General features: G+C 41.0%; 1 long non-coding RNA gene across 1 annotated transcript in view; it reads right to left on the bottom strand.

Annotated features, from left to right (window-relative positions):
• Positions 1-9,224: 9,224 nt before the first annotated feature.
• Positions 9,225-16,641, bottom strand: part of LOC125385509 — a 50,136-nt gene continuing 42,719 nt past the window's right edge. Inside the window, exons 2-3 of the long non-coding RNA XR_007224897.1 lie at positions 11,112-11,249; positions 9,225-9,970 (exon numbers count right to left, since the gene is read on the bottom strand). This is a non-coding gene — a long non-coding RNA (uncharacterized LOC125385509). The remainder of the gene's footprint in view (positions 9,971-11,111; positions 11,250-16,641) is intronic.

The raw sequence follows: 16,641 nt of genomic DNA, 5'->3' as shown, positions 1-16,641 counted from the left end.
TCTGTAAGCAGAGGAACGATGATGAAGAGCAAGCTGCGCTCGGGGAGATCCATTCTAACGAACGTTGCTCGCTGGATTTATGTCGCCGTTTATCAAGCGTCCGATGAAAACGTAAGCCCCTACGAATAGAGGGAGGCCGACTGCTACATCCAAGTTCCGACGAGAAACTCGTTGATACCCCTATATTCTGACGTTGTGTTATTATTCCTGGAACAGCAGCCCCGGTAACTCGGTAGCCGTCTTACGAGTTCGTTGCGCGTCCCTGCTGTTTCGCTCAACTTGTACCTCTTTAAGGTGGGATCTGCCATGAACGTCAGACGCGAGCTTCTAGATTCATCACTCGTTTACCGTAACAATGACCTATATAAAAAATTACAATTTTTTAATGTTCTAATTTTGTAAGAATATCGCATTAAACGTGTCAATTGATACAATCGAAAATATAAACTTATCTTTTTATATAAACATATTATAGTATTTTTCTTTTAATTTGATAAATCCACATTTATTCGTAGAATCTTCTGTGTTATGACACACTTTGTTTAATGTTGCGTCGTTGCATGAAAAACGAAACGTAAGAAGAAAATTTCAACCAACGTTATGCACATTATCTCGTCGACGAACTCAAAAATTAAAGTAATACGACATTAATGAGAACGAAAAAAAAGGAAAAGAAGCTACAATAACCAATTGACGATTGAAAATCGCTTAGAAAATAACAGAAACGTGCTTCTCTCCATTGCATCTGTATTCCGTATAAAAGTACGTACAAGTGCGCCTGACCTTTATGGGAGATCCACCTTCAGGTTTTTACCGACCTTTGCGGTTTATGTAGATCAAGTTGGCGAAATGGGACCCGTCAAGGGATCCTAAATAGGACGTATCGGTAAGATTGGATCGCTCTTGTCGTTTGAAATTGTGGGAAGAGCGAGTCGATTCTTGAAACGTTCGTTCGTTGAACGTGATGAGTTAGAAACGATCCTTCGAGCAAGTTTGAATAAGAATGAGAGTACGAGCGGTGAACGGTGGCTGATGATGAGTTGGACTACGTTGAATGGACGCGTGGTGAAAGGGATGCATAATGCGTGCTGATGAGTTTGATATTTACGATTCTACGTTACTGTGAGCTATAAGGATTAGAATTCATATGAACAGATTAGATTGATATATGAATTCTAATTCATATAGAGATCGATAGAGCGTAATTCTAATCGATATAGTTGCATTTCCACAACTTAACGTCCGATTCTTAAATATGAAAAGTCTAACAGAGGCTGGATTATTATTATCGCGAGCATTAAATAATTAAATCTACTATCCTTCGCATAGTTCGATAGAATAATAAATACGTAAATATCATTTGAAATATAATAAACGTGTAATGTCAGCGTGATAAGGAAGCGTGATTTTTCCGGCGAAGTTGCAAAGGTTGAGAAAGTAATTGTAGACTTCATACTTTCCTTCGTTAAACGGAATATAAAGACGCGGCAGGGATGTAAGAAGGAAGAAGACCTTCGAGCAAACCCTAATGGATTAAATTTTACGCGATAACCATGGTTACGGGGTAGCAGCTATTCACTGGACTTACGCGATCAACCACGAAGAGAAACAGAGGGATGTTCCACGGGGTTGCGACGCTACGCTTCGCAGCAGTGTATCAACGTGGTAGAAGAAAATTTACAATTTCAAAAAATTGTTAATTAGATCAACCGTTCGTAGCTACGTAAAAAATTCTATAAGTGGATAAAAATACACGAATTTTTGTGCACCACTTGCACTATATGTATAGAGCATTGTTGGAAAGAAGATGGTCTGATTAGTTGTATCGTATAAACTCAACACAATCGTAAAGATAGATAAAACGGTACAGCAACGCGTGACGATGAACGATACAGCAGTACCTCCCTTGCTCCTGTGCCGTCTCGTTAGTCGTCTTTCCAGCAACGCATAGTCCTATCTTTCATGCAGAATTATTCTTTACTTATTTACGTTTCCTGTCTGATTTTTCACGTGCTTCATTCGTCTGCTTATATCTTGTCTCTATTCCTTTATATTCTATCCTTGTTTGTTAATATTCCACGTTATCCGTTTACTGTGTATGCTTATATTATATGCTATGTGTTGTTCGATTATTTACATCCTGGGTTTGCCCCTGCAAATCTTAAGTTTATATTTATGTTTATTTACATTTTGAATTTATTCATCCATATACTAGTTTGCTTCAACTACATTCTTGATTTATTTATCCTTTACATTTTCACTCTACCCGTTTACATTTTTCATCTTATTTAAATTCTCACCTCGTCCGATTATATTTCCCTATGTTCTGGTACCAATAGCGCATAATATGTACCTATATGTATGCGTAACACGGAACTCGTCGGATAACACAAACCGCCTCAAACTTGACTTCGAGAAAGGCTTACACCTCGAACAACCTATAAATTCTCTCAGACAACCCAGCTTCGTTTAACACACCACGCGTTCGACAAATAAACCTCTCCATTAAAGAAGCACTTAACCCTCGCGTATCTCGCAGCCCTCTTCTACACAACGTTTACAAATCATCGACTAATTGTACGCGTTTTCCAGTAGCCGACGATTAATACATAGCATAACCAAGTCTCTCGTAGAGGCGATCCGCGGCGTCGACCGGTCGCTGAAGGCGTACAAGCCGTTGGAGCGGCTTTTCGCCGATTTCCGTCGATTCATCCCGCCACGATCCTACGCCTGCACATATGTATGTACATACACCGTCATCATCGCACGAACGCCGCGTAATTACAGCTTCCGCCGTCTAAGCAAGCTAATGACTTACCAGGAACGATATTCGATCCTCGATCCTCGTCACACGTGACGTTCGATCGCGGAAGCGACGAGTAAGAACTGATACAAACGAGTAAATGACGCACAATGGTTCCATAGTCCAATGGTTCGTACTAGTAAATTTTACTCGTGACATTGTTATTTGTGCGTTACTCATTAAGAACGAGCTGGTTTTAAGGATTTCCTAGCTGTAAAATTTGCATTTAATAGTATTTTCTTATTAGGAGAAGAAACTGGTCTTACGTAACGAACATAGCGATTACTTTTATATTACGATGGTAAAATTCTTAATAATTCTTTGTCATTTTTGTATTTGTTCCTTTCTTTATACTTTTTCCATTACACGCGAAAATTCGCAATTCGGAAGGGATTTTTTAGTAGTATAATAGGATCATAGTAGTTCTAATATTTGGTACTAATATTTCACCTCAAATTTCTTTCGTATAAATGAGCTACTACTTTAATAAATAATAATCGGATCAATTTTCTCGATTTGATAACCATTGTAAAATACTATTCGTTACAACCCTCGCCCGTACCAAGCCTACGCAAAGACGTAAAGGGAAACGTGGTTCGTCTATTCCAGGAACGTACGCCGCGGCTAGATCGTGGTAAAATTATGAAAAAAACCGCGTACTACATCTTCATCAATTAGCGATGCCATGCGACCGGTCGAAAGCGACGTGTAGGAAGCTTGGAATCCATTGTACCAGGAATCGACGTCTCCTGGTTGCACGATCAGTACCCGATTCAGTGTAGCGTATCGTGCCTCGCCAAGCCGAAGAACCAGGCGGAGGACTCTCCCTAGGGAAACCGGGACGACGCGGGGAATGCGATTTGATTCCTTTAGCATCTCGATCCACACGAGGATAGGCGATTTCATTTCTCGAAACAGCGCGCATGACCTTCAAAGGAAAGTTCAGCATGGTGGATTCTGAAAACAGGAGGTCGGGACGCTGGAACACTTGCACCGGAGTAAAAACCATTCTCGCTGATTAGAATCGCGATTTGTCGGTTGTGCATCGTGTGAAAATTGCTAGACAATATAAAAATACATGGTTTACGTAATTTTCTCAGTGAGTAGGTTAAGTTCAGTTAACGAGGAAGAATCGTCTATTAACACGTTGACTGACACGCGAATTTTTTCCATATCTTTCCCTGGGAATTGCGATAAGTTGAAATTTACTACGCTGTAACATTGAATTTTTTCGAAATATTCCATAAAATTCGCACGCCTTTTTTCCGGCGATGAGTATCTTAATCATTTGCAACGTTAAAAATTTGTTAGTCCATGAAATTTATCTTGCTCTGATCGTTCTAACAAATTCGGTAACGTGGATCACCGATGGCCTATATAGGGATGATGCAGCTTTAGTTTTTGCCCAATTTAATCAAACCTTTTTCAAACGAACCGAGCGTATCGAATGCATTAGACGGAACAAATAAGTTTATTCGCATGCAAAGTTCATAAAGAAGTAGAAAAACAGACGTAAAATAACCGACACGAGAAGCAATTTAATGCAAATTTCCTGCTACAAATAAGGTTAATTGCCGAACAATTGCACATAGAATACAAGGAATGTATCAAGAGACATAACAAACCGTATCTTTGATACGTTGGAAAGGATCGATAGCTCCTCCTCTCGCGATCACCTAGGGCCTAGACCACACGTATGGCCTTTCCCGCGGATCGAAGCAATCGTTTCTGAGCGCGTTTAATTACAGCTTTCGATAATTGTAGTTTTTGCCGATGATCGTTCGATCGGACCGTAACGTTCCAGTTGTGGTTAATCTCTGCGAGGCGAAGTTTCTTTTTTTCACCAAAGCCCTTTTCATCCAGCTCATTAGAGCTCGTTTGTCCATCAATAAAGAATTTTTCTACATATTGCTGGGAGAAACGATCGGTTTTACGGCCGTTTTTAATCAGTTTGTATTCCTGCGAGTCTTTAAGTGCTTCCTATCGACAATTGCAACGCGCAAGAGAAGATCGCGCCACGAAATCGACGGATGGTCGCGTAAAACGTTTTATTTCAATCCTTTCCAGAACTTTCAACTCCTGGCGAGCAAAAATTCTCCATATAATAACATGCTGGTGATTCGCGAGCCTTTGCTACAACGCGGTTACGTTCTTCTCGGTCGATTCGAGTCTTTTCTAAATCGAAGATTTAATGGATATCGTATGCGAGAAAAATTATCGGTATGTTTCGTATGCTATCGCAACCGCGTGTAATAATTTGATGGAATCTACTTTAAATTTATCGCGTATGATGATTTTTCTGCTACAGAAACCATTAAAAAACCATACTGATCAATCCCGTAAATTAAAAATTACTTAAAGGTGGGAAAGTGATGATATTACGAACGCTGTTCCTCAAACTCACTTTAGAGTTTAAACATTATTTGTGTCATCTTCTTGCGACGAATAGCCTCGTGAAAACAAGTAATTTGTTTTTTAAGAATCGGATATTAATTGCATGCTTGTGTAACGAAATGAAGGAATTAATAAAAAGTGAAATTGATCGGCTTGGTCAGAGCGGCTCGTATCTTATTTCATCTTATGTAGTCGCATTAAAATTGCGTTTGTGAAAGGCGCATTCACCAACGAAACGGTTGCATCCGTGTAAACGCGGCCTAACGAATAGCGGGGCTTTTTGTTGGGACGTGGTAACGATTCGAGGGGACGCGAGGCAAAAGTCACGGCGTCGACGTAGCCAGAGCCTGGCCATCAGCAGCTCCTCTCTCCTTTCTCTGCGGTATCGTCCACTTTACTTTCTGGCCCTGATGAACCGCGTTACTACGTGAGCCTTGTTATACACGCCGCCTGCACGAAAGAGACGGAGGAACAATCAAGACAGGCGGAAAAGCTCATCAACGGACCAGCAACGAAGGAGAAGGGGCACAGAGATTAGGATTGAATCGAAGCCAGGCCTGTTTCGTTGGAAAAATACCAACTCCGGATGATTTATATGCCCGCTACGCGACGTTCGATTAACCACAAACAAGAAAAAGTTGATTCTTTTCTCCTTTCTCTTTTTTGTTCTTCGCAAAGTACGGAAGGTTTCGACGATCTGTTGTTAATTAGACAGTAACCCTTTGTGGCTCGAATTTTTATAATCGATGGATTAGATTATTCTCGTATTAACAATGGACAATTCACATAGGAATTGGGATATACTAACGTTTGTCAGAAGATACTTTTCAAAATTACCTCCAGAAGGTGATAATTCGAGAATTGAGAACCACAATGGAGTAAGCCGATCCACTGTTATTTTTATAAAATAAGCGTCTCGCGTTTATTACTATATTTTTTCATTATGAAATTTTCACGATAAGAATAGAACGACGACATTTCAAAAGCAGAAATTATCTACTTAATTAAATCTTACACCACTATGATTTTCACCTCGCATATTAGGATGATGATTAGCTTCTAATAAAAATGATTGCCATATAGCAAACGATTAGATCGCCTGATTCACAGAAGGTTTAGGATACGTTAAAGTTCGTCAAATTGTCTTCAAAACGCACCTTCCATAATTATCGTGAATATTAGCTTCGAATGAAAAGATTCGCATATGGCGAACGATCGGATCGGATCAGACATATGGCGATATAAATCTTGATTCATTCTATGGCTTAATATGATTTTTCATTATATCAGACACTCGATAATTAATTGTCATAACCAATAGCGGATCGATATTAGAAATATGTCGAATCAAGATCGTGACATCATGGCACCGAGTCAAAGGAACCGGACGTCATCGCTGGCGTCGACAAAAAATCAAGAAGAGATTCTATCGTAATTGATCGACGGGGTATCTATTTCGTTAGCGACTACCGTTCGGCTCGATTGGTTATCGAGAATCGATCAGGAAAGCTTCCGGACCGTTGGTTGTTCGCAGTCGTAGAAATTTCTTGCCTTTCTCGTTGGCTCGTAGCCGTTGAAAGATATGACGTTGATTGCTCGTCGTGAAGGACCTCGGGATGAACCGCGCGAGTCGATGACCTCAAGGGTGCTCGATTCACCACAGGACGAGCGGTGGAAGGGAAAAAGGACGAAGAGGCTAGAAGAGGGGAGAATCACTATCGGGGAAAAGTGGATTTCCATCGGACGTCGATCGTTCGCGCCGCTGATCACGGCACGTGTTTCTTCGTAATTTGCTTATATTATCTCGAAGATCGTGAAATTGAATGAAAGCTGAGGAAATATTGGAAGAGAGGAGAAAATAAACGTTAGTCGTTATTGCAAGTAATTGATAGGTTTATCTTTGTTGTATATGTAATGATTAACAAGAAGAGGAAAGAAAAATTCTACATCGCATTGGCCAACTACGCACATGCAGCAAACCGGAAGAGAAAAAGTGAAAACACCGTATGAAGATGCAGCGGCTCACAATACGCATAATCTGCATGTAACCCGGTAATTTTACGTTATTCTTCTTTTTAGTTGGATCTTGACGCTTTGCTTGTTCCAGATGATCTTCCACGGTAGAATTATGTGAAACATTTTCTCATCGTTGATATTTTTGCTTGGTGAACCTGAAGTACGCAATATTTTCTCGTTCTTCAATTACGAATTCGAAACTAATAATGTTTCATAATATACAAGTGTAATTATTGTGTGCAAAGTTTAAAATTAAACTTCAAGCTTAAACGATCTAAATAATACGAATTTGTTCCAGGTAAAAAGAAAGCGCAAAATTCAGACGTCTTTAATAATAATCATTAGTTTCATGGATTTTTCATGGACCAAAGGGGAAGAAAATGAGCGAAGGTGACGAAACCTGTCCGTCACGGTTCGTTGAACTATAAAAAGCATAATTAAGCCACTATTAACGCAGGCGTAAATCACGGTGGCCGGCACGAAGCGAAATTTCGTTTATCGCCGTGACTACGAGCTACAGGAATTTTAATTGCTCTTCAATTATCCCCGAAACTTTTGCTCGGCCGACCTGTGAACGCTGAATCTATCCGATGTCCAATCCACATCGCGGCAGCACCGATAAAATCCTTTCGAGTTAATCCTGTCTGAAAATAACCATTTAACGATTCGATTAAACGAAGCTCGACATAAATTTTTGCCGATCTTTCTTAACATCGACGGCCAGCGTGTAACTTTGCGAGAATTCAGAATTATCCTGTCAAGTACCATTATGGGGGACGAAATTTTAAAGTCGTGAAACAGCGGTAATTTCGATTTCCGTGTACGGTTTAGTACTTGAATCAATTTTTGGCAAAACCCTTTGGCCCACCGAGATTGAGGGATTTCAAGTTTCTTGAAAGAATAGAATTCTTTTCTTTGGTCTACGTTTATTGCATAGTTGATAGAACAAATCAAATCTTCTTCATTTTTTAAGCCGGTCACATAATTTATTGCCTAAGTGGCACTGCAATTACCAAATGCTTAAAGGTTACAATCAAATTAAAATTGGAGAAAAGGATGAAAAGTGGACGGATGAATTTCGTTTATTTATTTACAAGTATGTTTGGTTTGTGATAAATGATAGCATAAAGCAGATCTTCCTAATTTTTCAAATTGATAAAGTTGCTTAATTGTTCTTTGCACAAACTATTGCCTAAATAGCGATGGAACTGTGGAATATTGAAAGATGCAAATAAAATAAAAATTAAGAGATAAAAGGTAGATAAATCAATCTGGCGTGTTTATTTATTTACGAGAAACCTTCAGTGTCTATGGCGCGAATGATGAAGCAGATCTTGCCGACTTTTCAGGCCAACTTCTTCCCGTACCCTATTGTCTAAATAGCGATACGGCTAGTAAATGTTTAAAAATTAGAGTGAGATAAAAATTAGAAAAAGTATACAAAGATGACAAAAGGCGAATGTATCTACCTGAGGTGTTTATTTATTTAAGAGAAAACAGAAGTGCAAGACGTAAGTACGAAGGTGGAGAAACAGCAGCAGATTGGATCAAACGATGAAAAGAGCCGGTGAGTTTAGATACGCGCGTTCGACGCAGCCTCGAGAAGGCAGTTCGTTCCCCTGCCAGTACCTTTACTCTTCAAGGTGAATTTGTCGATAACGTCCCACGCCTACCCGTCCGAATAATTAATCACCTGTTCCCGATGAACTGACGTACCGTTAGAGAAGCCTGCCCTCGGGCTACGTTGATCTTCTAACGGGTGGAAAACAATTTTGGGAACATAATGGTCGCGCAACATCAAAGAGACCAAAGAAACAACGAAGCTACGATAACGGTGCATCGCTGTAATTGCTATGAATCGTGCTCTTACTTCCAATAGTAAAGTATCTTTGACGAATTTATAATCGTATTATTAAATATAGGAAAGGAAAATTTCGAGGAAATTAAGTGACAATCTGCAAAGAATAAAATTTTAATTATTTTTTAATATATGTAGAATACGTAATCGCAAAATCAAACATTACAACCAGTTCTTATACGCGTTTTCTTTTTTCCTGCGAGACTGCAATTTACAGGTTTAGGGGCAGCTTGTCGTAGAAGTAAGAGAATTACTTACGTTAATCTAAATGTATAGTTTTAAGAAATTATGCATACGTACGTATAATACAATTAATTAACCGATTTAATTGACGTAACTAAATAACGGAATAACATATTTCTGTCGCATGTATCAAGGAAAATTTCAAACAAGGAAACCAAACGAGAGGACCTGAAAGTGTCCCATATACAATTTCGAGAATTCTCGGCTGACTATAACACGATCCAGGTGACTATAAACCCGTGCATCCTATAGATCGTAACCCCGAAGCCTGGAAGGAGAAATTCGGTAACCCGATATCACCGAATTTTACCGAGAATTTTTATGTGGCCGCTTAATGGCGTTTTAATTGCGCTGCCTCAGCGCCTCGGTTGATTAAGCAGTAAATTCGTGTATTCATAAACCACTGTGCTTTACGAACGTGCATTTTACGTATGCATACATGCGTGCACACATTTGTACGGGCCCCTCGTGATTTTCATCTTGCTTTCGTACACCTTAAACCATCGTACCGCTTCTCCATGCCTGTGGTCCTTGTTGTATCTTTCTTTCAGACAATATTACAGGATGCGCATCGTTTGGATACTGAAGACGTCGCGATCAATCGCGAGATATCATTTGGTCTCGGTTTATGAGGCAATGGATAGTTGACGACAGCTCTTCGATAAAACAGAATAAAACAGAATTTAATTTGTAAGAGCTCTGGCTCTTACTTACGACGATAATTAATCTAACCGAGTTTGATACAGGATGATTCTTCCATTTCTGGTAACCAGAATAAGTAGTTTGAAAATAAATTTGAGAAACGAAGCAATGTACTGTGCACTTTATAATAATAAATAAATAAATAAATAATAGTTTCAATAATTTTGATAGACTGTTTAAAATAATTAGGGAATTCCTACTATTGCAAAGTTGAAAAGTTCTATCGCATCAACTAAGTGAATAGAAGCGAAGACTTTTCGTAGGCTTCGTGGCTAGATAGATTGACACGTTACTCGTATAATTTTGTGAACAAGAATAATTAATAATTTTATAGATGATACCTCCGATACTATACACAATCTACCTTTCGATTTACTTTCGTATTTATGTAAACTGCATTTTGTTTAATCCACATTTCAATGTGATATATAATTCATACTTTCCTGAGAATAATTAAAAAAGTACAACCTGAATAAATACTTTACTCTGAATATCGCGACTATTTTACTTTGGATAGTTTTTATACGACATAACATAAACATCTGAGATTTATACTTTTACTGGACTATACCCATCCAAGGGAAATCTCAGATAACATCAAACCAATAGATAATTCTTTAAGCGACTCGTTTCTCATTTAATTTCAAATATCTCTCCATCCCAGAAAAATTTTAAAGACACCCCCGGTATTTATCGCGCCCACGCGTATCAAAGGTTTCTCCTCTTTCCATGTCTCTTTTTTTTCTTTTTTTATTATTATCCGGTAAAGGGTAACAGTTTCGCCAGACACATTCTAGAGGCTTCCCTCAGAATGCCAGCCTCGTTGTATGGTGTTCGAAAATGAAGGAGGCGTGTGAACGAGAGAATCAGCTTCGGCAAAGCTGAAGCAGAAGAAGAAGAAGATAACGATAAAGAGGAAGGAGAAGACGAAGAAGAAGAGGAAGAGCGAAAGTGAAACAGGGATGAGGAAGAGGAGGACTGTGTCTGTGTATCAGCTACCTGCAAAACCACTCTCGGATGAGCTATATATCGCGAGTCCCTCCCCCGCGCGGTATCGCTTTAATTTTAAATTAAAATTCATGAGCGGGTTATTACCTTTTTGCCGGATCGAGTTACACACTTTTTCGGCAGGATACCACACGAATCCTCACGTGTCTATGCTCGTACCGCCACAAGAACGTTCGTTTCACGCCGTCAAGAAAGTTCAATGTATGCGTTCAGGTTTTCGCCAAACTGAAATTAAATTCGAATTAAAATTAATTCAGATTGGAAGTTTGGACAGACAAGCCGCCCTTCTTGCATGTTTGTTGATTAGATTAAAAGATGTTTTATATAGGAATACGTTGAACCTTTGGATTATAATTGCGCGCGTATCGCTTTCGGCAAGATTTGTTTCTTATTGTCATAAATATTAGGTACACTGAGGCTAGAATTATAGATAATTAAAGTGAGAAACTTGTACCGAAGAAAACAAAATGGAAAATTATATGTTTTACAAAAAAAATGTGACGTACGATACGTTATGAATCTGTAAAATTTTTATAAAAAATCACGAATTACTCACTTTGACCATTCTGTTAATAACAGCGTTTAATAATTTCTTCGTGATAAGATAATTGTCGTAGGATGCTATCCCAGTGTTTCTAACGAAACAAGAATGCCTATGTAGTTTCAATGTTCGACACGCGTCGATATGATTACCAGTTAGACGGAGTCCACGATTGGACTTCGAAACTGAAGCGAGTCCAAGGTGAGACGGTCGTTCCTTTTCAGCGGAGGAACCAGCTTCGGTGAACGAAGGACGACACTTTCGCGATAGCCTTGGTCCTTCGACTGAAATCATCATGATTCTTCGAATGCCAAGGACGGACATCTAACACAAGCCTCTTAGTCAACATTTAACAACCCCAAAATTATTTCGCGGACCATATTGAGACGATGATTTTGTCGAACAACTGGCAATTACTAGCAGAAAAGTCGAAAGAAAAAAGAAAAGAAAGCTAATGGTCAAAAATTCGACCGCTCGGTTCTCCCTACGACCAACGAGATCCGACTTTCTCCTCCATTATTTTTACACGCCAACGAGAAGGCATACGACGCGAAACCGAAATCCATCAGAATGGATCAATCGAAATGACTGGGCAGAAATTTTCGAGAATTCTATTAGCGTCGTTGAACAACGTAAATCTCGTTCACGATGACTCACGAACGAGATCGTTCGTTTGGTTGGGTCCCTCGCGTTCGCCAGAACGAAGCGTACCGCGTCATTAATTAGTGCCGCGTCTCGGGGATTCATTTGGGCCCCGGTAATGAAACTCGGCCAACACGCAACAGGTCTCGCCTTGATGTAGAAGAAGCTGGTAAATACAGAATTGTCTGTAAATACGGTCGACGATCGAGGAATCGAGGATAACGACTGAGGATCAAGCCCTCCGTCTCGATGCTTCTCTATTTCATAGCGCACAATAGCGGACAAAGTGGGTGCAATGGAGCCGCCTTGATTCGAGCTAAGCAGCTTTTCCAAACCTACGTGGGATTATTCGTGGCCCACGTTCGCCATTGTCGGCGGCTTCCGTAAAAATTCACTTCGATCCTCGCTCTCGACGACTTTTGTCTGCTGTATGAATTTTTTGGAATTAGCAGAGGCGATGTTCATGATAATATGAGCTAAGATCAACTCAAAGGGATTTCGAACAATAATTAACGTCAACGTCAAATTTTCGATCTCAGTTGACACTACGGATTTTTAATCACGATTGACATAACGATTGAACAAATATTAATTTACCAAAGATCTAACAGCAGTGGCAATGATTCTCGGCAAAAATGCTGTCGTTTTTAAACGACATCGAATTTCCAGCACGTTTGTAAAAATGATCAGATTTTAATTGATTTCGAGTCGACGTTTATTGGTTTACGCAAATTATGCAAATTAAAGTGGAGCAACCCCTTTGATTGTTAATATTTATCTACTATAAGGACTTGAAAGTGTGCTCGTACGTATATTTTTCTTACGTTTGATATAAAGAAAACAGAAAAGGATTATTTTCTAAATAGTTCGTTCTAAATTCTTCTTCGTTTTATCACGCTCGGCCAAACCAAAGGGTCAATAGTCCATTACCGGTGAAGGATAAACGAGAACGCGAGGATACTTTAAGGAACCCGAATACTGAGAAAGATCTCGCTGGAAGATCAAAATACAGATCCAAAAAACTCGAAGATCGATGACCTCGAATCGTTGGAAACTTAGCAGGCGCGTCGCAGGGACAAATCTGTGGTGTGGCACCGCAACCAGAAGAAAGGGATACCCCGGTCGTCTTTCCAAGGAACGGGGCAACGCGTCGCGGATGGCCGGTAAATCGAGATGAGAACGAGTTTCGAGAATTAAGGTAATCGAGCCGGCGCACCTGACAGAGGCTCGAATTACGGTCCCGTCTAAAGCCGGTATCCATCGTTGCAGGACATTTCCAAGCCACCCACGCCGAGTACAAACGGCGCTGGCTTCATCTGAAAACTGTTCGACCGGCTTTTGCTTCCCTTGGTTACGCGCGCCCACGCGCTTCCTAGACACGCGTAGCCGTCGCGACGTGGGAACGAGTTTCCACCAGATGTGATCTCCCTCTATCATTGTCGAGTAGTTTCACTTTCTGGCATCCGTATTATGCGGACACGATGCATGTTCCACGCCATAAATTTCGTTCGATTAGCCTTTAATCAGTATGCACATACATGAACCTTTTGCTAATGCTGCAACTATTCGAGTAAGTAAAGACAATCGAATAATTCAAAATTTTTCACAGGAATCTTATAAATTTAATTGAACGAATTCACAATTTTTCATAAGAGTTTTCCAAGTACAAGAGTGATCGAATCACAATCATCCACATCGACTCGTAATTCTTCGCAGGAATTCTATTTTCCTTCGTATAAACGCATTCTTTCGGTTTGATTCTATTAAAAGAATTTCTATATCTTAGTCGTTGGTGTTTGCTGGTGTTAAACGAACGGTTGCACCAACCAGAAAAATTTTAATACGATAGGAACGCCAGGAATGCGAGTTATTGATGGAAAAAAATATGGAAGGAAGAAAAATCTACGAACACGGTTCATAAACCATTGCCAGTCTGAAATCGCGCGAAACTTCCAAGATAACCGTAGGGATCATCCAGATACGTATTTGCCCCTCCTAATATTTTGATGTATTCGTTCCGATCGAGCGCGCGCAGTAGTGCGCAGGAGCCTTGCGAATTCGCGGGTAACGAGCGCGTAAATAGAAGCGGAAAAAGAGGGGAAAAAAGGAAGAAGCCTGGCCGCCGTAATGACTCTCCTCCCCAAGTACAGGTATAGTGACATTAACTGCCTGGTAGATTAACCATCGAGAAATAAGTCTCTCGCAACTACGGCTCGGCTGGAGAATTAATCCGTACGGCGTGCGTGTAAGCATCGACGATGGTCGGTCCCGTGGTCGTCGTCATCGGGAACGAAGGCTAGAGAGAGCTTGTTAAAACTTTAGTTAATCACGGCCTGGACATCGGTCACACGTTGTCATGCTTAATTCGCGATGTGCCCGTTCCCTTTCCCCCCCCCTTTCCTCTTCTCGTCTCTTTATCACACGTTCGGTATCCGTACGTTTCTCGTCCCTTTACTTCCTTTCTCTCCCTCTCCTCTTTCTTACATCCTACATAGATGTATCTCGGTCTTCGTATCGCCGGGCTGAAAACTCAATTACAGCTTAATGAATTGGCGCGCGGGACGACGGGACACGGGGAGCGGAGCTGAGGCCTCGGAAGAAGGTCCAGAAGAAGGACGAAGCTGCACAGAGTAACGGAGAGTAGCTGGTCGAGGCTCGGTAACAAGGCAGCCGCAACGCTCAGTCAGCGCACGTTGCTCTTACGGGGATACCAGATTCTAGATAGGAAGATCACGGGAATCGATTTTCCCTTGGCGGCTCCAAGATCGGCCCGCTCTCGCGGTATCGATCGCGCGCGATCATCTTGCCGCCGTTTCCCTCGATCCATCCGCGAATATCTATCTCTGGCGAGCAACGTTCTCCAGTTTCTCGGCTCTTCACACTGAACTGAATTCTCCTCGGTGAACCGGGCTTTCCCCTGCGAACTGAATTTTCCAGATTGAACCGATCTCTCGACGCTGAACTGAATTCTCTACGGTGGAACGAGTTCTCGACGGTGAACCGAGTTCTCTACGATGAATCGGGTACTGTACGGTAAAGCCAGTTCTCTGTACCGAACTGAACTCTCGGCGGTAAATCGAGCTCTCCGCACTGAACTGAATTCTGCACAATGAACCGAGTTCTCCGCAGGGAATCGACGTGTTCACGGTAGCACAGGCTTTTAATGGCAGTCCGTGGCATTCAATGGGAGTTTCATTCGCGGATGCGAGAGAATTTGTAAGATGGGAGTAATCGAGTTTTATTGGTTTTTATAAATCTTGGTCGAAGAGATAAGTCGTAAACGTTGGTGGCGATGGTAGCTTGATTTCCCTCGATGGAAACGCTGGAAGTCGTCGAAACGAATCGATAAAAGCGACAGTGATAATATATAGGCGACGTGTAGCAAACGAGTTTCTTGTTTCTGGCGCACGCCTAAAATGCCTCGTTGGTAGGGTAGCCGCGATCAGGTTCTACATTTCAAACGCGTGTTACCTGCGATCGTAAAAGCACCAATCCTATAAACCATCCTTATCTTTTCTAACGCTTTTTCTGAAATATTATTGATCCGTGGATTAGGAATATCGTAACTGAAAGAATTATTAAGGAAATATAAAATGAGTTACGTGCGTATAATAATATTATTTCAACTACAGATATACTTCAGCGATATATCATGTATTTTAAATCTCACCTGGAGCGATTTATTTCGTTTACGCGCCTTAAATTATTTCGCAGTATTTTATAGGTATCGGATAAACCTGCGTTGATATCGCGAAATTTTCAAATACGTTAAAAGCATCCGTCGAATCCACAGGTTTATTATCGTTATCGATCATATTTGAAAATATATCACGATAGCCTGAAACAGATTCGTGATTCCTTCTACCAGCCTCCTCGCCAGCGATACGGATCGATTAAATTCCTTCGTCAATCAAAGGATCCAATAATTAAACGATAACAAGAATCGAGATGAAGGAGCACGAGTGCGACGTGAGCCGCGTACCGACTCGAGGAGTCTTGGTAATTTCGACGATGCGAACCCGCCGCTCCGGTAATTTCAATGCCGGATACGAAGTGTACCAGCTCTTATTCGTCCCGTGAACTGTTTCGAATGTTTATATCGCGGTTTCGAAAACTGGTCGAACCGACTCCGTTCTCCGACCGATTCCACCTGGTACGCACGAAAGAAACGACGAGGAGAGAAGAAGACGAGGGTCGAAGAAGAAAAGAAACGGAAGAAAATGGGAGCAAAGAAAAAGTGGCAGAGAGCAAAGTTATCCCGGTTCTCAGAGGCGGCGCGAAACAGTTCGATTCGCATCCTGGCCTGGTCCAGCAGATTTCGGGGATACGGCTCGCGAAATTACCGGTAACTGCGTTCCGCGAGAAACGATCGTGCAAAGAAAAGTTACGGGCGCGAGCGGATAAAAAAGAGGCGCAGCTGGTTTCCTCTCGCGC

Source organism: Bombus terrestris, chromosome 7 (assembly GCF_910591885.1).
Source record: "Bombus terrestris chromosome 7, iyBomTerr1.2, whole genome shotgun sequence".
Lineage (NCBI taxonomy): Eukaryota > Metazoa > Arthropoda > Insecta > Hymenoptera > Apidae > Bombus > Bombus terrestris.
Note: the sequence above shows the minus strand (reverse complement) of the source record. Positions and strands in the feature narration are given on the sequence as shown.